This window comes from Lonchura striata, chromosome 2, assembly GCF_050655825.1.
Source record: "Lonchura striata isolate lonStrDom1 chromosome 2, ASM5065582v1, whole genome shotgun sequence".
Lineage (NCBI taxonomy): Eukaryota > Metazoa > Chordata > Aves > Passeriformes > Estrildidae > Lonchura > Lonchura striata.
Window position 1 is genome coordinate 69086370 of NC_140704.1, and position 22292 is coordinate 69108661.

General features: G+C 38.4%; 1 protein-coding gene across 16 annotated transcripts in view; it reads right to left on the reverse strand.

Moving 5' to 3' along the window:
• LOC116183231 (uncharacterized) overlaps nt 1–22292 on the reverse strand; it is a 274914-nt gene that overhangs the window by 205739 nt on the left and 46883 nt on the right. The window contains exon 2 of one of the 16 annotated variants that reach the window (XM_085571525.1): nt 1–22292. This exon is cut by the window's right edge and continues 41537 nt beyond it. The exons of the other annotated variants lie outside the window; for them this stretch is intronic. The gene's annotated coding sequence lies outside the window, so the exon portion shown is untranslated. 16 annotated transcript variants of the gene reach the window in all.

Sequence of the window (22292 nt, forward strand, 5' to 3'; positions counted from 1 at the left end):
CTGGATATTTCTGAAACTGATTGCTCAGATCCTATAGATCCCTTCTTCTGAGGGCAAGGGGAGCAGTTATTAACATCTGAGGACTCATTAAACAGCAAGATGCAAAAGGTTGGAGGAGGGGAAAATCAGCAGTTTATTTCAGTAACAGCAGTAACAGTCATGTAAAAAAAAAAAAAAAAATCAAAACAAAAAAACCCCAAACCACCCAAAAATCCCCACCATCGTTTATAATGTAGAACTCCCTCCAAAATTAGCTTACACACTGATATAAATTGGTTTTCTTTGTGGTCTAAAATTGACTTGCAGTTCACTACTTAGTCAGAAAATAGCTACTGAAAAGCCCTGGCCTCAGAGCTTTTGGACTGTGCACTCCTTTCATCGTGTAAACAAATGCTTCAGATTTAAAGCTTTCCCATAATTGTTATGCTAACCTTGGAGCGAAACCTCTCCATTTGCATTTGAAGGAGCTAAATATTAGGCAGGAAAGAAAGTGGTCTTTTTAAAAGCATGAGAAAATGTTCCTTCTTTTTGGTCCTCAACCATCTGGGCAGGCCCTACTCCTCTCTCTCTCTCTGGCAAAGGCAGAGGGAAGGAAAAGGGGCACGGATGGTGGTAATCTTGCTGAAAGAGAATTAAGAAATTCCTTCAAAACATGAATGAATGAGACTTCCTATAGGGGAGGGGAGTCTGTGTTCCAAAGAGATGTGAGAGGCTGTAGGCAGGGGGGAGGGAACAGGGACACAAATACATCAGTGAGCTAGTGAGTGATGTAAGAAGCACCTATGTTTTATTATGGCTTTCTCTCAACATGTTCTGGAACCCCGAGCCAGATTTCTTTATAGACCCCTCGTGTGAACCCTTCAGCTAATGGAATGTTAATGTTTCCTCTTTCACCCGTCTGAAGCTAAGAGGGGTCTTTGACTGCTTGTGCATGCATACTCCTATGTGCATATGTATTCAGGTGAGAGAATTACTATGTGGGGGGGGAAAGGGGAAAAAAAAAAGGGAGCAGCCACAGGTTTCAGTACCAGTTTTGTGATACAAGAATTTCATTTCAGTATTTCAGCAAGGGCAAAAAGGATAACGCTTGAATGAAAAAAACATAGTTTTCTAGTAACACAGTTTAAATAAAAGAATTTCACAAGAGGAATCATTCTCCTTTTCAAATAGCTCTGTGTGAGGGGTCATCCTCGTCACTGCAGAGGTCGAGAGATTACTCCACTAACTGTTTAGAGTTAAAGCTGTAAGCAGTAGAATAAATATTTGATATTACCACAGTAAGCATGTAATAGTGAAAAACAAGACTGACAACCTTCTTAAAAATAATCTAGGCCAAATTATCTGCTGGCACAGCTCTGCTCTTGAAGTCATGCCAGCAGGGAGTTTGCTGTTACATTTTGAGCTGCTAAAGGAAGTTATCACAACAGATTTTCTCATGACAAAAACAAAAATAATTAATTGTACTGGAAGGAAATTGAGCGAAGCTTAGTAGATTATCACATGCCAGAATCACCGAGTTTCTGCTAGCTGTGTTACTGGTTTCTGTCTATTTTCCATCCATTTCTGTGCAGAGCAATGGATCCACATTCATTGAGTTTTTGGTTAGCATTAGAAGCAAATCAATGGTTGAATCAGCAAGTAAGATTTCCTGCATCTTGGTCATATATAACATAAGAAATAGAATTTCCTTTATATTTTCCATTACACTGACATTCAAGATTGAATTTCAGTAAAGGTTCCAGTTTCTAAAGGGAGGGCAATCATTAAATACTACTTGCACATATTACTCTTCAGATAAAATAATTGTTGTGTTTCATTCCAGAGCTGTATAGTGCCAAGGAAGAGATGTAGTCACCAGGAGCATTCCACAGAAATTTCCTGAAACTACTAGGAACCAAATGTGATTATGAACATGGGTTGGGCCCAGGAGGAAGTCAAGAGTCACCAAAATAGTAGCCTGGCACTCATAAGAATCATCTCTGTGCTTGTGCACACGAAGCGTATGAGAAATTTATTCCGTAAAGGCCAAGGTATATAGTGTCATTTAAACCCATTGCAATTCTAACTAGAGAACTCAAACAAGAGACAAAAAACAGGCGAGACCAAGCCTTGCCTTCACCTGCACAAACAGTGGTCATGTACTTCAAGTCTCCCAAAATTTCACTCATCAAGAGAGTGGACAGGCATGAAAAAAACTCAGTATCATATATCCTAAACAGAAATTAAAAATGCAGACATAATTGTCACCAGGCCTTAGGACAAGTTCTCGTTTTTAATAACCAAAAAGTAAATCATGCCTTGCCTGCATCACAGTGAAAAGAACAACAAAATGGAAAAAAAAAAAAGTGATATTGGATTAGATTTAATTGCCATGTATGTTTTCCCTACCAACACATTGAAGAGTGTCGTACAAGCTCCAGATTCTTCTTTACTGTGGGTTGGAGTATAACACTTTTTACTGAACAAATTAGACTGCGGCAGCAAATTTCACAATTTATGAGAAAAAAACCCCAAACATCTAAACCCTGATTTTTGTACTTTTTTTTTTCTGAGATTAATAACAGAATGAAAAACCATCGTTTACATCTATGTAGATTGTTTGTTGACTGTACTAAGCAATATAAATGCACTCAAGCTACCAATTTTTCAGTTGTGCTATCAGCTGCAGAGGTTCCATATTCTTGGATATGGCAGGGATGTAAAGTCAGCTCTGTCTCAATCATGCTTCACCAACTTATCTTCAGGGGAAACAGGGGTGGCAGGCAATAAATGCATATTGTAACAGTGGGGACCTACCACACATCAATACATAATTCTGATACACCTGAGCTTCAGAGTTTATAGGGCTGATGTGTTTCCTTTTCCATGCAAAGGGCCCCTTTTCTCTCAAACTGACATAAATCCTATCAATGCCTCCAAAAAGATAAACATTCTGTAAAAATCTAGCAAGTGTTCTAAGCCATTTTCCAGTTTTTTAGAAACTAGTTGAAATTAACTCAATGTTTATCAGCTGAATGATTGGGGTTTTGGTTCCCAAATTGTTAAACTATCACAAGCCCAAGAAGGACGAAGCTAATAACTCAGTTGTCACTTCTTTTTAGTTTCCATTTCTTCCCAACTCTGTTTCTGATGACTCTTAGCAATTCTATATCAAGGTGCTGACAGTTCTCCACCCACATGGTCATTAATAAAGCCTTTGCAGTATTTGTTAGAGTTCCAGACAAAATGGAAATTCTTTACCATGGCTATATATATATATATATATATAAACAACAGTCACTGTCCCAAAAGCATATCATTGGCTCCTAAAACACACTTCTGCAATAACTTTGGTGGTCAGCATAACAGTCACACTTCACACTGTCCTCTTTTGCCCACCAGGTTTCTTACCAGACCCACCATAGAACAGCTTTAGGCACAGACCAGCCTCCCCAGTGGCAGTGAGCTGATCCTCAGGCAATTAACTATTCCATCCTCCACCTCTCTTCACATCCAGGGATAGTTTTGCCCAGATGCATTAGCCAGCTGCTCACAAACATAACAGATGCTCAGTTTGACTGGTTTTAACCCAAAAGATATAATTAGTGGCAGTTTAAAATAAAGACCAAAGAAGAAAAAATTTAACAAGATAGTTGAACATAATTATACTTAGATAAACACTGATGTTGAACACACAGGGCCGTGTATGGTTGAAACCAGAATTTGCACCAGGCTTATAGTTGTCTTTTTTCCCAAACTGTTTCACCCTCTTTCTCCCACCAGCAAGAGAAGAATCATGTCCCACGGAGAAAAAAATCCTAATGATCCTGTCCTCATCTCAGGAAAGAAAGATTGTCAGTATAGTTCTTTCACAGGAATAGTTGATTTTTACTGCATTACTGTACCCTTCATATAGTACCTAGTTGCTAACAAAGAGTGAAAGAGCATTACTTCATTTCTGGGACTGATTTATTTTCAAACCTTCAGTGGTGCAGCCAACACATGCATCTGTTTGGACAAATTCTGAACTCTACCATCATGTGCTTTCCCATGCAGCTATTTCCTTTCTCAGTATGGTGTACAGTTGCAACCTGACATCCTACAGGATTTCATTAGTGTATAGAGTTTATATAGAGTTAGTTTGTTCTATGAAACATATGATGAAAGAAGGAAATTCCAGTCAAAGCTGTCAAACATTGCTGTTCCAAGATAGGCTCCAAGCTCTTTATCTTGACAACTAAAGCAGGCATTCCCTTCCCAGAGAGTGACCCTACCATGCACTTCTTTTGCAGTCCCAACTCCAAGCAACCAGAGTATGCTAGTTTTGCTTAGATCCTAATTAAGAATGAATTTAACAGCAGATTTTGGAATATATTTAGAGTACTCACATGAATTCTTTAGACATTCTTGATGCCAAATGCTCAGCGTGGTGTAACATACCCAGTAAAACTTATACCTTTAAACTCATGCATTTTTGAAAACAACATGGGTGTATATTTGAATTTAAGCCTGACACCTATCATCTTCTACAGAAGAGGTTCCTACAGGGTTTTCAATATGCAGAGCAAATGGCAGAAAACAATCAAAATCCCTGTTGCTATTATAGGTGACGGTCTCTTGTTGTCTAGCACTTGGCAGCTATCATGGAAGGAAAGGGACATAATTATACACACTTGAGGCTTCATTTCCTTCACAAGCACCCTTCATTAGTACTCTGGTAAATATACTTGCACATCTTCATGAAGACAAACACTGCTTTTTGCAGGATGCCTCATCATGCACTAATTTGTGGTGGCAAAACACATAGCAAATAATTTATCAGCTTTTTTGTGGTTTTTCCCTGCACTGGAGAAGCCATGAGCCAGCTATTGCCACATTATTGTTGATAGCAAGGGCTGATATGATTTCATATAGCCTGGGTTCTTCTGTTATAAAGACCCAAACTCTGCTACTGAATTTCCTTTTTCCTAAGGCAACATTTTTCATCCCCCTCTCCTCACATCTAGTTTGTATGTTCTTTGGAGCAGGAATGTTTCTGTATGTCACTTCCCAAAAGGGATTTTGTTGTAAATGTCTCAGGGAGTCAGCTCTGAACTTCTGACACAATTTCCTTTCCTGTCTACTACGGACTTCATATGTAACAGGCAGGTCAGTAAAGACATCCACACCTCATTTAGACTCCATATTTAAAAGGGACAGAGAGAAACATGATGTATACTGCGCCACCAGGTATACAATTCACAAAGATAACTTGTTTGCTGAGGTTTTTGGAGATGGATAAAACTCAGGTGCTAAAAATCCAATCTTATTAACACTTCACTCGGTTCATCACCAGCCTTTTCTGTGGCTTTAAAACAGATTTTTTTAATGCTACTAAACTTCTAGATATTTACTTTATAAACTGTTTTCCCAAGCTGTAACAGAGTAAAATTTCATGGGGAAGTCATATTATCCCATGCATTCTCTATTTTTCCAAAGGGCAAATACCTCTCAAAAATCTTTCTCACATGTAAAATGTAGGTCCTACCCCTGTCCCCCTCACACACAGACAACACTGACATTTTCAGACACCAATATTATTTCCTCTTTTTACCATTTCATTTTCCTGCTGTAGCCTCTGCAAAATTTTGGGACATCACCAGGCTTGTAGAAGCAGCCACTCTCTCCCCTCTCTGCTCATTCATAAATTCAGAAGTACCCTGCACAGCACAAAATCCTTTTGTGGGTAATGTGATGTACATATCATTGCATTAGGCATATTTACTAAGCTATAAGCAAATTATGTTTTGCATCATAGCCGTGAAGACAAATATAGTAATAGAATCAGGTACCTTTCCAACCAGATGGAAATTTGCTAATGCAATAGGAAGTTGCTTATTAAATACAATGAACTTCTGGTGTCAGGAAATACAAACTGCAAGCATCATCAGGTGAAAGGAAAATAGCTACTTTAACGATCCTACACACAGATACATAAATTTATCCTGATTAGAAAAAAGCCCCAGTCAATACTTAGACTCTCCTAAATGAGGTTGTTTGTGGTTTTTTTTTAATACACATCACAATAAACTGCTAAAGAAAAGACTGTTGTCATCTGTTCACAAGTGGAAAAGAAGCAAAGAAGCTATTATGTCTTGACTTTAGACCAATACTGGAATGAAGAACATATCCTTTAAAGCCCTCTGATATTAGCATTCTGTGCAGATGTTCTAGACCTTTCAAGCAGTGATATAATCTGAGACAGGCTGTACCAATATTTTTAACCATACAAAACAATTAATGGTGCTTTTACATAATTTGTGAGAAACAGCATCAAAAATGTGCAAGCTGCAAACAAGCAGAGCAAGACAATTAGCAATGCATTTATTGATATTAAGAGAAAAGTTATTTCAATAGAAATAATCAAATCCAGGATGGCAATTAGAGAACACTCTATCTTATTGGTTACTCTGTGCAAAATGGTCACTGAGCTGTTACCAAGTAGTTCCAATTCTATGCCATGCCTTGCAAGGACAGGTAAGGACACAGACTCAAAAACCTAAAATTTCATTTTCCCCTGTAAGGCACATCACCCTCAAAATGGACTCATCACAACAAGGCTGCATAAATGGATACATTCAAAGCATAGAACCATGCTGAAGCTCCAGAAGAGCAAGTTACTTTCATTTAGGTGCACAAAAACAAATCACTGGAAAATACCTGGATGAAAGCATCTGGGCTTGAACTATCTGAAAAAGTGTTAAGCAATTCCTGTTAGGATATTCCTCCTGGCTGCCTGGATAGAGGCCACCGTGAGGTACAAACTAGGACAGTGGTGTTCCATTATTAAGGCTCCATCAGTATTTTTGCTTAATGGATACTTAACAGTTTTCTAGTTCTATTCTTGAATATTTTGTTTCAGCAGTGCTCCAAACAGCAAATATTTGCAGTGCGGTTTTCCTAAGGGTTGTTCTGGCTTTCAGAGGTTAAACTAAGCAATAATTTTTTTTTTTGTTCTTAGTTGCAAACAGCAGCATACAGTCCATTCAGCGTTTCTGCACAATAACCCACCTACTTTCTTCATAAAACAAATTAACATCACAAATCAATATTCAGAGGGGGTTTTGTTTTGTTCTGGTTTTAAATGACAGAACTGCTTGCTTTTCCTGTCAGAAGAATTCTACCAGAAGCGTGCATTTTCAGTCCAAGAAGCTGTCACATCAGCATATTTCAGGGAGACGATAGATGTTAGCTCATACGCCTTCTCATCCTTCTCTGAGAACTCAACACAACAGCCTGCCACCCACCACAGTAACCAAAGAGATAAAACACAGAACAGCACTTACAGGATGAGAGGGCTTTGGAAGCAAAGCCTAATTAAAAAGACACACACTAGGAATATAGCTGAGCATCAAAGTGCAACATCATAGCAGGTAATTACGCAGAAAACAACATCCTGGTAACACAACTATCCTGCTCCTACAGTCAGCTTAACCTAACCTGTGTAACACAGCACGTCTCAGCATTGCTGTAGGAGGCTCAGGCCCAAAGACCCACTTCCTTTAATCAAAGCTATCATCAGTAAGTATACAGCATTTTCTAGCTTCACTGCCTAGGAGCTGTAGCTTAAACAAGGCATAAGCGTGAGGTTACAAAACCACCACATGCTGTACTCTCATGGGAAGTAAGAGGTGTCTGTTGCACTTGCTCTTTGGGGTGGACTAACTGGGATCCACTGAGGATTAAAAGAACCAAATAGCTGTGAACCTCAATACTATGAAATCCAAGGCCTTATGGTTCAGGGCTAATGCCATTCTGGAAACTACAAAATTATCATTAGAAAAGGATGAGGAAGAGAACCTGGGAAAACCAGGTGATCACTGGATTGAAAATAAGCAACCACAGTCATGGGGCAACAAGAAGGAAATTAAATCCTACAGGGCTTTAATGAAAGAATATCAGTGAGATCTCTCTCAAACTCCAATTTCACCTGTTCAAGAAAGGATCATTAAAACACCTATGGTAATGTGTTGTAAAAATTCAGTGTAGAAATGGACTACTAGAGGGTAAGAATACTTTGGAGAAGAGGCCAGAACGCGTTGGTAACAACCTCAAAGAGACACATCCAGCTGTGACATCGCAGTAAACTGTCCTGCACTATGTGGACAAGGCTTGCCTTTTAAAGGCTTTACTTCCAAGAAGTACCAACACAGACACATGGTACTAAAACCAGCCTTCTTCGCTTGCACATTGATACCAGATTGGCTACTTGTATCACTGGATTGGTGTACAAGACAGAGTTGCCTTTTGGGCACAAGATTCAGGTATTGTAAACATGTAGGCATCACCAAGACTTCAAACCTCCAAAACATTGCAACATGCCTCTATTTTATTTTGGCAATTGTTTTCCTAAAGCAGGCACAATACAATTTTTTCTGTTAGCTTACACTCACCTTCACATGTAGAGGTATGTTTGTGCAGAGAGAGAAAATACTTCATGGCAGCTGGTGTGGAAAAAAACTTTTAGCTTTTCCTTATTAAACAAGTCCATTAAAATTATCCCAAAGGTGAACATTCTGTACTACTACTGAAAGATTGTTGCACCAGAATTTCAAATTCAGTGTTATTATTATGAAAAGAAATTCCAGACAGCTAGCAAAACCACAGCTTAACCAAGCAGGGTTTCTTTTACTCATAGTTGCAAAACCAATAATGCAGAAAATGAAAATAACCCCAAAGTCAGTCTTGTGTATATCATGATATTCTTTTTCTCTAAAGCTAGTAAAAGATTCAATAAATTCAATAATTAAAAAAGGAGTTGCTTATAATTACTACAGTGTTAAAAAATATATTTCACTTTGTATGGTTTGAAATTTTGACATCATTCTTGGCTTCAGTATCATACCCAATTAAAAAGCCCCAAGAAGAGTGAGAACGACAAGAGCCACTAAACATGTCACAACACGGGGTGAAGGGAAGAAGTGCTGGAAGTGGAGGCTTTTCAATGTAAGCCTAGGAAATTGTGCTGCACAATGAGTGCAGAATATGTTTTTTTCTCTTCCCCCCCCCGCTACAGCCTCCACCTCCTGCCCTGCTCCTCATGACGTATACACACATTTTATGGCCTAAGAGCCAGCGGAAAAAGGGTGTGTTCTTTCAGGTTTATAGCCTTGACTAATGGAATTGCTCTAAATAACATTTTGATCTTGTAAGGTCATGCAGAGTGCTATACCTTTCCTTTAATGATTCAGGTCTGGACGAAGCATTTCCCAGAATTGAGATGGTAATGAAGTCATTAGTTTCTTCCTACTTGAAGCTCTGGCTAGGAAAGGGAATTCTATGGGTAAAGTCTGAGAGGGTCTTTTTTATAAAGCTCATACCCAGCTGAGCTGTAACACCTGTTACATTTTCCCAGGAGCCTGAGCTGTAGAGCATTTCCAATCTATTTGCTCTTCTTCTCCTACAGCACATTGACAAAAGCTGGGGGAATGGGTTTTCTAAGGGAGTGCTAATTGAAAAAAAAAATCTATGCCTGGCACAAATGTTAACTCACATCCTAGCTAAGATAGTGATGATTATTTCCTTGTCTTTGAAAATACAAGCCATTCCAGACTGCATTTAAATTAAAAATACACATTTGAAATTGGTTCTTTAATAATTCTTCATCTTTTATGTACAATATAAAGGACGAAGAATTACTCAAAAAAAACCCCACTATTGAAAACAGGACATTATGCTAAGTTTTTGATACTAAAATACTCTCACCACTCAGTAGAGAAACACAGCACTAAGCACATATCAATAAATATAGAACTAACAATTACATATACATTCTTACAAGTAATAGTTAAAGAGAAACTGTTTTAAAATATGATTTCTCCAGTAAAGGGAATAATAAGGGATATTCAAGTTCCACCACTAATTATCTGTGTTAGACAGATCCACAAGTTAGACTCAAAATTGATATACACTTAGCAACGAGCAAATGTATCTTGGTTTGCCACTGGTACCCTCTCAGACCTCCCTCCAAAGTAAGCCCATATGTAAACTGAATTTTATAGAGCAGATCCAGGTGTTCCAACATATTTTGGTCTTGCCAGTTAATTAGCACACATGTATACAGGCAGAGAAAGAGAGCATTAGGAAGAAAAGTAGTAAGAGACATTCTTTGACTAAGGAATCTGCTCCCTCTAGCAGACTGAAATAATGCAGCCTTACTGAGCACCTGAACATGCCACAAAAATCAGCTTTTGTCAGTTGTGAAGGTATGGTCAGTGGTGGGACACACGTCCCCTTTTGCTGCACACCGTTGTGGCTGTTGCTGTGAGCACTAAGACTTACTTTATAGTTCAGAGACAGAATGAAATTCTGAATAAATGTCTGAGAGTATCCCCAGTATCCTAAATATAACAGTGAGGCTTCAGTACACCTATTACTGGAGTCGGAATATTCTGCTGCATTACATTTTTTTCCTCACTTTTATCTCTGAAAATCAGTTCTGAAAAGCCTCTAAAAATGACTGGGGCTTTTCAGTTGGTACTTTATATTGTTTGGGATGGATACTTTTTTGGTTTTTGGTCAGTATTGTTTGATTTTTTTTGTACTTCTACAACATATTGCACAAATGTATAAACAAATGGAATGTGGTATGGAAATTCTTGAGCATCTTCCCAATGTTTAGGAAGGCCATATCCAAGAAAGAAGAGGCATGCCACTAAAGAATAAAATTAATCTTGCATTTTTAATAAAACATAGGGTGAAAGTCAAGAAAAAATACTACCCATCCTCATTTTTATTATTGATATGCAAAAATATCACACTAGAAAGATGTAAAGCACTTATTATGAAAAGCTGAAGTAGGTATTTTCTTGTACTTTTCCCCCAGAAGCATCAAGCCAAGCTATTACTGCTTTTCTTTAAGTATTAAAAAATCTTAATGAACTATCTGGAAAGCAGGGAATTATTACAGACTAACTTCTGATCATTCTCCTGGCAGAAAACAGCATGCTTACCTTTCTGATTTGCCAAGTCTATTCTACACAGCTGAGAGAAGTAACTTTGCTGCCAGGTTTTATCATAAGGCCATGTAATTTTCCCAGTAAAATACAGTAGAAGTGCTTTCTGTTGTTGTTTATAGCTCCAAAATCATTGCCTATAATGACACTATATAGCCTGCTTTTACTTTATTTTACCTCTGCTTTTGGTCAGCCATATCAGAGAGTCATAGATGGAAAACCCTCTAAGATGATCAAGTCCGACGTTAACCCCACACTGCCGTGTTCATCACTATATCATGACCTCATGTGCCACATTTACGGATCTTCTGAACACTTCCAGGGATGGGGATTCCACCACTTCCCTTGGCAGTCTGTTCCAATGCCTGAATACCCTTTAATTGAAACAATTTTTTCTTAATATCCAATCAAAAACATCACCTCAGTGAAGGAAGGCTCTGTAGGCAAGCAGGAGACAGCATCTCGCACTCAGTCCCAATTCTGAGCACATCAAAATAGAATCTTACATTTTTTGCTTGTAAACTCAGCCTTAGTTTTTCACTGTAGTGTCAAAGTTTGCTATTTGATGCACCTGAAACAAACTTACTCCACCATTTCAGCCATTTCCCAGCAGCTACATCCCTCTTGTCCACTGCTTTCATAATTATTTTTTCACTTCCTTCCAAATTGCCCCTTTTTTCACCAAGTGGTGTCCTCCCCACACAGAACTATTTCTTTTCTTTAGCCTATTCAGCCAAGCCAGCTGCATAACGTCCAGTTCAGACCTTTTTAGGCTTCACAATTATCTTTATATATTCCTGCTTTACACTGGTTACCTCCTCATTTTTGAAAATAAGTAACAGGATCTACTGCAAGGCAAAGTATCCTGGCTGGATGAACACATTCTCAATCCAATGCTAAGCCTTCCTAGAATGAGATGATTCCTGAACCGCCAACAATCAAAATCTACTGATGGTAAGTTTACAGAGCTCCTATCACCTTTCCTTTTGGTGGACAAAGGCAGACCTTGGCAAAAAACTGTCTGAAAATTACTGTGCCCTAAAGACTTCAGAATCCTTAGGCTTCTAGTTGCAAATTTCTCCATACTTGCAGATGAGCTGGCCATGGCCTAACAAAAGGGCAGGACTAAAAACCTGGAATTCAGATACTTTATCTGTACCCTGGAGTTTGGAGAGAAGTAGATAACAGGTTCATTTCAGCTTCACACTTGGCACAAATTGCTTTCTCCACTGTGTCAAACTGTTAAGTAAGAGTGAACTGTTGGAAAAGAAAAAAGATCTCCTTCAGTGTCTCTTCCCTGCCTACAGAAGGTGAATAGAAGCAGTTCAGCAAAAGCTGCTGTCCCATGTCCTCTGCTACTCAGGCAGGAGCATGAAATGAAAGGTGCCATTCAATGGGGCTGGGGATGCCTGTGGCATAAATAGTCTGTAAATCTGACTATATGTGTGAATATGTCAAGAACTACCACAATAAAAACTATGTATAAGCAAGGACATGAAATGGAAGTTAAATAACTGGGTTTGAGGGAAAAAAAAATCCCAAACATTTTACGATCTTGTTTAATTACTCTCTTTTCTTATAGAATAATTCAGCCTATAGCCTCTCTTCTCCTAAATAATAATTCTGCCTTTGAACAAACTTAACAAACTGCTACCATTATCAAGTTATCATAAACACCTCAATGCTTTAACAAATTTACTGACACCTGCCAATCCAAAACTGTATTTCAGATTAAGGAATATAGGTCACCTGCTGTATATATCCAGAATGAAGAACACGTGCAAAATACACTGACATCAAAATCCATGGAAACTAACATAAAGAACTCTGAAATCTTTTAATGAGTAATACATTTTAATTACTAAAAATTTTTCTACACTTGAAGCTTTAACTTTAGTACATAAAATTTTCTTTTTTGTTTAAAAGTGAAAAGTTTGGGCTTTGTCACTGAAGTGCTGGCACTTCAAGAGCAGGGGAAAGAGAGGAAATTTACCAGTTGTTCTTATATTCATCACAAAGATCAAAATAAAAGGAGAACCACACGACATGGCAGAGATTTGATGCTGAAATTAAATATTCTTTGTACATTCCAAAATAAATTTGTTTTGAGTAAGTGAACAGCCTTTGAAATATCTAATACAGAGCTGCACATTTTCATCATTTCCCCACCCTCTCTCTGCCATTCAATGTGCACAGCTAAGAAAGAAGAGAAGAATGGAAAGGAACTGGAGCCTGACTGCTGTTCACACTTTAACTTATATGTTATGTACACAGTGTTTTACTGTGAACTGACTTGGAGCAGAGCTTGTGTGAAATTTTCTTACTATATTCACATTTTTCATTCAAAAACACACAGTCACTCTGAAGGTATCACATGTCCAGATGCCATTTCTCAATGGTGATCTTTCTGCCCGCTCCAATCTTATTAAAGCCTATTAATTAGGAAACTCAGATGGGGTATATACCCAGATTCAAGCCCTCAGCCTAGCTGGCTCTTTCACAGCAACAAGACCATCTAACCACCAAGTATCTCCCCTTTTAAGTGTTCCTGTAGGAGCTTTTATAGCCTGTACTAGTAGCAGGCAATATACCATCAAAAAGGAAAAAAAAAAACAAGGCAAAAATAGTGGTCATCTTGGTGATATCTCTGGGGTTTTGGAAGGCAATAAACACCAGATAAACACCAGTCACGTAGCCTAAGCCAATAGCCTGATCATGGACTCCCCTGCAGGTTTGTGGTCCCTCCATCCTACCCCAGGTGAAAGGATTTGATACAAAAGTTCAGCACATTCAGGGCAGAGAGGTGGAGGCACACAGATGCTGGTTTTACAAGAGAGAGTACGAAGTCAAAGGGAATTCAACAACACTTCACCCACTTCAGTGTCCTTGAAAAATCCCCAGAAGTGCTGATCCTTATGTGTCTCTCTACACTTGAGAATTGTGCCCGAGTGCCTTGTATAGGTTCTACAAACAAGAGACAGAGAAGCGCCTCGCAGGCAAAGAAAATCAGCAAGCAGATTCTCCAAGGCAACCTGTACCACATTTACTGACAGTAAAGCATCACTACCTGGCATTTTCTCAAAGTGGTAGGTATCTCTGATTCTGGGAATGACATTCCTGGGAATTCTTCCCATGCCTGCTCCTTTGAACAGTATTATAAATCTCCATACATAAGATTTTATGTTAAAGCAATTGTATGGCATATTTGCTTCTCAAATTTTATATCACAATCACAGAATTATTCTGCCTCTTAAGTGAAGTGTTTGCTATGAAAAAATAGCTAAAGTCAGTGTGACATCATATTTATGCCCTAAAGAAAATCTACCTCATTCCAAAGCCTCCTCAAGTTTATTACTGATGCACTAGTAAAAAAATATATATTTACATATATATATATGAACAAAACCAAAACAAGCAAAAACATATAAGCTGAAACTTAAGTTTCCAGACCCAACAGCATATACCCCTACCTTTTATTGCAGATGAATGATCTTCAGCTGTGTCTGCACATTACTGTTATGTCAATGACAGATCTGATTCAAGTCTTTATACCATTTACTTTTGAGGTTTTTACTCCTACTGTAGGCCACTATCCTTCAATTGTGCTGACTCAAGTGTTTACCCAGTTATATTCTTGATAGGATCCTCTCAATATTATTAATAATTTTAAAATATGCCAAAGAAATAATTTCAAAACCACACAAATTTGCAGGGTACTAAAAAAACCTCAAACCCTACAGATGATTTTAACAGATCTCCCTGAAAGTATTACAGTGCAAATATTTGAACTGTGCAACAGAGAGAAAGCACGTTCTGGTAGTGAATAAAGGTTAGCAGTACCATGTTGTGCAATATCTACATTGTATCTGCTCCTTATGGAATCATAGCCTTGATATTTTAAGTCCCTTGTTTTCTCTCCCCCATCTGTGATCACTGTGCACTTTTTCTTGACAAATTTGTCCCTACACGAGCTGTGGATCTCTCTCCTAGCTTTTGCACTGCTATTTGAACATGCCAGTTCTCACAGAGTTCTTTAATATACCACTTTTCAAACATTGATTCATGCAGGGTCTTTTACTATCTCAGCATCAAATAACTGAAGTAGTAAATAACTTTTTTTTTTTTTTGTCAATTTGACATGTTTTGGGAGGTTTAGGCTGGATATTAGGAAAAATTTCTCCACTGAATGAGTGGGTCAACATCGGAACAGGCTGCCAAGAGAAGTGGAGTAGTCACCATCTCTGGAATGTTCAAAAAACAAGTCTACATGGCATTTCATGATATGGTATAGAGGGTATGGTGGCACTAGGTTGAAGGTTGGATTTGATGACCTTGGAGGTCTTTTCCAACCTGAATGATTTTCCATTCCCCAAAATCAGTTTGAACAGTCTGCCTAAAGGTGATCATACCTCCTCCAAATGCCAGGTTGACTATAAGCACTGTTGGGTAGGCACTATGTACACACAGCATTAACACATTTTGTAAATTGCTGGAAGCTCTCATTTTTCATTGGCCTTGAAGGTTGGGGTTTGGGGCTTTTTCTTTGTTTGTTTTAAAGTGGACTGTTAAATGTGACTTGCAACTTATGTTCCCAACACCACGAGGTAAGCCAGGGTCAGGTGCTGCTCAGTTGTTTCCAGAAATCACAATGCAAAAAGTGACTCTGGTTATGGTGAGAAGAGTGCTTCACCTGATGAACATACATGCAATGACACTGAAGACAGAGAGAGAATACGCATAAACAACATCTTTGACACTGATAACGATAAAAAGGAAGAGCTGGAATATACATTAAAAGTAGATAATAGAAATGCATCATGTTATCATGAAATTACAAGACAAGCATTCATGTCTGCTGGGACGCTGCTTCTCAGTTTTTTGGTAATGGCTGCCTACTTCTTCATCAATTTCTGGGTCAGAAGAAAACCAGAACATTGCTTACCAATCCTCCCAGACTGCTTAATACTGCTTAATAAACAAAAGAGAAATAGTGATCAGAGGCAGCTGGCTCCACCTCAAAGATTTTTTTTTTCCTTAAAAGGGCAAGTGGGATGGAGAGAACAACATTCCAGTGGGAAAGTTTATTAACACTTTGAATTGAAAGAAAACAAATCAAAAAGATACTGTACACCATCATTGTCTTCAACAAATGATGTAATAAGAGGGCAAAATGAAGAAAACTGGTGCATCATAAGAGACTTCTGGAGAAGGGAAGGCACGTCAGTGTCACATCCAGAATTTCACAATCATTTTTGGTGGGAGATAAGTGACTATATTCTGACAGCAAATACATGTGCCATCAGACAACACTGTGTGGCTTACTTCCTGCCATCAGGCATCAAATATGTCTAACCTCAGTAGTGACAAAGGACAGGACAAGACTACAAATGGGTACCCTAAACTGGAATGATCTCACAGGTAAATACCTATGAAGTTTCCCAATGGATGAATCTCCTGGAAATCAATGAACTGAAATTGGCTATTTCTGAAAGATACTCCATCAGTCTACAGCTCTGAACTGTAATTGGCAGGAGTAATTAAAAATCCTTTGAAGAGGTAGTTGGATGAAGCATTGTCAAAACAGTCCATTCTTGCTTTAAGAAGACAAGGTCCTCCCAGTCCTCCTTACCTATGGCCACATGAGCAATATCAGAGGGAAAAGACATCGCAGATTGCAGGAATAAGAATAAATCCACCCCAGATATTGTGAGGCCCTGTGCAAAGCATAGAATTGGGAAGCACGTGTAATGTGTCTGAGGAACAAGGAAGGATTCAGCACTATCTCAATATTCAGAGGAGGTAAAAGATGGGGAAAGTGGGGGAGGGGAGAAGATCAAAATCCCTCCTCTGATATGGTAAATCCTCAGATTACAAAACATGGGGGCAGGGAAGAATTTAGGCAGCAAGCTGACAGAACACCCCTTCCACCCCCTCACTAGACTAATTCTCCATGAGGATATTCAGCTTCAGTTTACATTTGTTATCAGGTCAGCTTTCTGTGCAATCTAAACAATAAAATACATGCAGGAGAGGTGGGCAAACTGAATGCATTCTAATTTATCACATAAAGTAGGAACAGCCTAATTCGTGTACTATTCCTACCCTCATTTACACAGGTAAGAAAGAGCAAAAGGGAGGAAAAACTCCTGAGGGGGATGGTATGGGGGGGTGGTGGGAAAAGCCTTTTTATTTTGCTAAAGGACCCCAGGGAAGGGCCCCTGAAGCAGAGGCCCTGCTTTTACAAATGCTTCCCTTTCCTTACATGGTTCCTTTAATACAAGTAAAAATTTCAAATTCCTCATTTGTTTAGCCTGAAATCCCTTGCACATTTCCCACAAACTACTTCCTTTTCTCTCTTTTTAGCTGGACTCCCTCTCTTTTTAATGAAGAGAAGTTCAGAGAGTTTTTCCCATGAATAGATGGCGGGCACCTGGGAGTTATGAATTTTAAAGTGATCATTTTCTTTCAGCCCCACTGGACAATGGCGATCTCCTTTTGACTCACTTTCACAGCTTTGAGAGGCTCTCAGATCAGCCACATTCCAATCAGACTGGAGTCAGATCAGAGCCAGGCTGGACTGCATCAAGGTCTCTTGCACAGAAAGACAAGGAGCAGATGGCCAACACTGAGCTCTCCTCCCCTTTTCAGAGTGCAATGGAAGGCAATGTGGGAAAGCGTTCCCCCAGCATTGCCTATTGATTTCTGAATAGGACCACCACATGCCACCAGCCTGTAGGTATGAACCTCTGTTAACAGATGGTGAGATCATTATGAGCAATTAATTCCTTTAATGTATCAGTGGGAACATGTTGGAAAGGGTGATGCAAGCACAGAGTGAATAGTGAACTTCTCATTCCTCAGGGAGGGCTGCGGCTACATCACTGAGGGATGGGAACAGTCTTTCAAGGCTCTGTGCATACTGAGAACCAGAGTTAGCCATTTGGTCCACAGACAGAAGGCATGGTTTTTATTAACTAATCATCCCTCCCTCGTTGATATGTGATTAACAACAGATTTCTTTCTAGGTCATTTTTGGAGAGACAAACAAATCAAAACAATGGGGGAAAAAATCCTGAACTATCAACACGGCAGGAACACAGGGAATTCGGTCACCAAGACAAGGAGGGAATATTGCTACCAAACTTTTTGTTACATAAAATGTGATTTAGACTGGCTATAAATTAAAAAGGAGACAGACTATTTTGAACACAACTATGTGTATATAAATAAATGTGAAGAATTCATAATAGGTCTTAGCACTGAAAATAGAAGCACACAAAATAAGCCCTTAGCAGGCTTGTAAGAAAGTAACTATGAAAGGAGCTTACAAGTTATAGGTTGCACAATTTTAATATAGATACCATATTGAAATGCAGAGAAGTCCACAGAAAATGCTGCATATTTACTGCTATTCATTGTGATCCCAGTAAATTAAAATTCACTGTGCTAATAACAACTCTAAGAGTAGGACATTCCCGCATCATCTGCTTTACATGCATTTATATGACAGGCTTTGTTGTGGTGGTTCTTTTTTTTTTTCCTTCATTTTAAAGACAGAAGGAAAAACTGAAAGCACAATATAGATGGCTAGTTAGCTCTTGGTCTTAAAGATGACAGCAGAATGTGAACAGGAAATACAGGCAACTATTCACTTATTCATATTTAAATGACACTTTTTGCTTGTAATTAAGACACTCAAGTCGTGTCTCTGTTCATGAAATTTACATAACTGTACAATAGCTTGCCTAAGTGAACAGCAAATGGTAGTTAACCTTGAAGTGTATTATCTTAATTGAATAAATCTGGCTATAGTTCAATAAATTTAAACAGAAATATATCTTTAAAATGCTAAAATAATTTTTAAAAATGCATTTGCTTTTACATCTTAAGATGGCTTGCTGCTTTTCTTCTAGATTTTTATTTCTGTTGTAGCATTGGTCCTTTAAAAAAAAAGAAACCACTGCAGAACAACAAAGACATTGATACATGCTTCCTGTTTTCTCCTTATTGTTCGTGGTTTGAGTCAGTGTCACATTCTGGAAAGCCTTGATAAGAATATCAGAATATTGAATCAAAATGTATAACTTGCCTGTTAGAGATAGTCCCTTACCTACTTTCCCTGTCCCTATTGGACTTGTGTTCTTCCCCTCCCCCACCATGTAACAGCTGAGTACCCCATCACACAGTGAGAAACCTAGGTGGGAGAATATAGATTTTTGCATAGGTTAAATAGAAAAGCCACATTCCACCACTCTCCCATTTAAATCAGATTTACATGGGGTGTAAATCCCCTCAGAATAGAGCCATTCACAAAGAGCTCAGAATGATCCCCTCACAACACTGATTACGTTAAATCAGTAGCAATCATGTTTCCTGGATTATGTAGTTACAGCAAGAGAAACTGTGCCACGTATTTATATTTGTGTGAAATAAGTTAATGAGAAGCCACCTGTGCCTTGTATCAGTTTACAAGAAAAAGCAGAGGAACACAGGTGTTTTAGAAATATTGCTGTGCATTTTTACATGAATTTTCAAACACTAAAAATGAACATATTGTTACTAAATTCAGTGACATACACATTTTGAGTGACAATATTTTGGATTTTGTTTGGGCTATTTTGTAATTCTTAATTACAAAAGGCTGGTATCTTGGCCATCAGCAAGAGCTGTAATTTGGGCTTTTCTTGCTCCCACCATTGTACCTTATGCAACACTGACTGTACATGCTCAGTTCTTATCCACATTGCTAGTGAGAAGCATTCACACTGTGAATTACCATTTTTCCCAGCATCTAGCGCTACTCAAAAGACAGCACAATAATACACTAGAAATGCCTTTGTCTGTTAAAACATTATTCTTCATCACTACATGAAAAGCAAATTGTCTTTGTATAGAGGAAGAGTGGCACACAGTAGCTTTGGGAGCCAGGAGAAGGAATTTGTATCAGTAGCTGACCACTTCATAGAAACACAAGCCAGATTCTTCCTCAGTAAGCAGACACATCGATGTTTTGAACAAAATTTTGACTGTACATTTTTATGTCATTAACTGTACTAGAATTATTCCAAGAGGATAATTTGGTTTTGCCCTTAAGAAGAACATCCAGGGTTTTGGTTTTTTCTTGAGGTTTGGAGGGGAAAAGGCCGCATTAACACAAAGTGCTTAATCCCTTGACTTGAAGCACCACATCTAAAATGAAAGCAAATTAGAAAACCTCATCCTTTCAACAGGATCAGTTTGGGAAGATGATAATCAAATGATGAATCATGAAAATTCAAGACCAGCTTTCATTTTTTCTAAACACTTAAACAACAGTACTCAAAAGGGATGTGTTCTTACAAGGTTATTGCAAATAGGTCTTGAAATTAGCAAGTAATGGGACAAATATCCTTCAAAGGCTATTCTCAATTTCCCCTATATTTTCTTTTGGCCTTCAAATGGAAAAGTAAAAATCAATATGCACAAAAATATTCTGTCACAAAAGTCTTAAAACAAATACTTAAAGGACTAGAGTGGGATGCAGCATATTACAATAGTTCCAGATGTTGATGGATTGCAAGAGAAAAAGGAACCTGGCCAGCAATTGAAAAATTACTCATTCTAGGACAGGAATATACGGATTTCCTTTCTCTCCAAAAATGCAGGTAATAAAATCTGCTCATTTTGCTCCTGACAAACATTATAATTGTAGTTTGCAACCAAGACAGCTGAAATCATTAGTCCTCCCCCAACAAACTGAAGTGGCTCAGTCTGTCTTGGCACAGTCACATGTATTTAGTCTAGATAAATCATACTTTAGAGGCTTATGAATTTGAGAACTCTCCTAGCAATTCTACACACTCACTGGACTGTTTTGCCAGCACAAGTAGAACTCTACTTCATAAGCTTTGAGCAGAGGCCGAGTAGAACTCTGGTGGGTATCTGCCCACAGAACCTTCATTCCTCTGCTGTCAAAGATGGATTTGGATCTGACTTCTTGGGTTTGAGAGGTTTTTTTCCCTAAATCTTGGTGGCTAACTGTTCAGTACGTACCTATATGGACAGCTTTCAAAAATTAACACATTGTCTAGGAGCTCCCCATAAAGTCACACCACCTGCTGAACTTCAAGCTGCTCCTTAGGTTGCTGCCCATGCATTTCTCATACTAACAATTTATGGATATTTTATTAATTTTTCAGAAAGCAAAAAATTATATCCTGGATCACTTAAATATTTAATATATATTTTAAAATTCCAAAGTGTTGTAATTACCTTCCTTAATAAACAGTTTCTCTCTTTACTAATATGTAGGTTCTTTTTAATGATCATATCTGTAACAGCACTTTTCCATTACATGGGCACAGACATGACATAAAATTAGAAAAATGAATTACTTTCAATTAAGGAAAGTGAATCAGTTTGAATCTGAAAGCAGAGAACATTCTGGCAGTGGCAGCTGTGCAGATGGGGAGGCACTTCAGCAAGCTCCACGATGTCTGAGCACTTGATTCTGGAGACAAAACCTCTTCTATTGCCGAGAGCTAAGCCTGGTCAAGGTACACTGATGTCCTCAGAACCAAAAACTGACACAGGACAACTTACAAATATGCTTCCTCACAATTTTACTTCTTTTAGAAGGGCTGGACATTTTTTACATAAATTGAACTTTGTTACAAGCACACCAGTCCCAGTCTGCTGTTTCATTAGAGCAACTGGCTTCAGTCAGACTACACAGGTCCTTCCAGGAGAACACTGCATTACCACTTTCACCCATACTTTCAAATGGAAAATAATTAGGACAGTGAAGTCATGCTTCAAATTCATATTACTTGTGGGTTTTTTAAGTAAGCTTGCAAGATTGGATAGCTACTTCAACTCAAACAGTCACATATAAATCAAGTCGCAATGGCATTCAGCACCAAAACCTCTGGCAACAGAATGATCTGTTGCTTGCATACCTCACACATTAAGTACTTGCAAGTGCTCTAAGTTTTTGTTCATTTCTAACAGCATGTAAAAAACCTTGTCTATAGCCACTATCTCCAGCCAGCAGTTCAATTTGATTGGAACCAGTCTGTGGAAGATGAGGAGGCAAAGAAATAGTAGGTATGAGCAAAAATCAAATTCCTCAAGCTCTGAATGTAATACAGCTGTTTGCAGCTTAATCTCTTCTCCAGAACCAGTTGGAACACACCAATCATAAACTGTAGGAAAGATGAAACTACCATCTGGAGCATCTAGCATTCAGGAGTATTTGCAAAGGTATACATGCAAAAGCAAAAACTTCAAATGCCTAAGTTCTCCATAAAACAAAAGCAGAAGCCAAATGATACACATCTA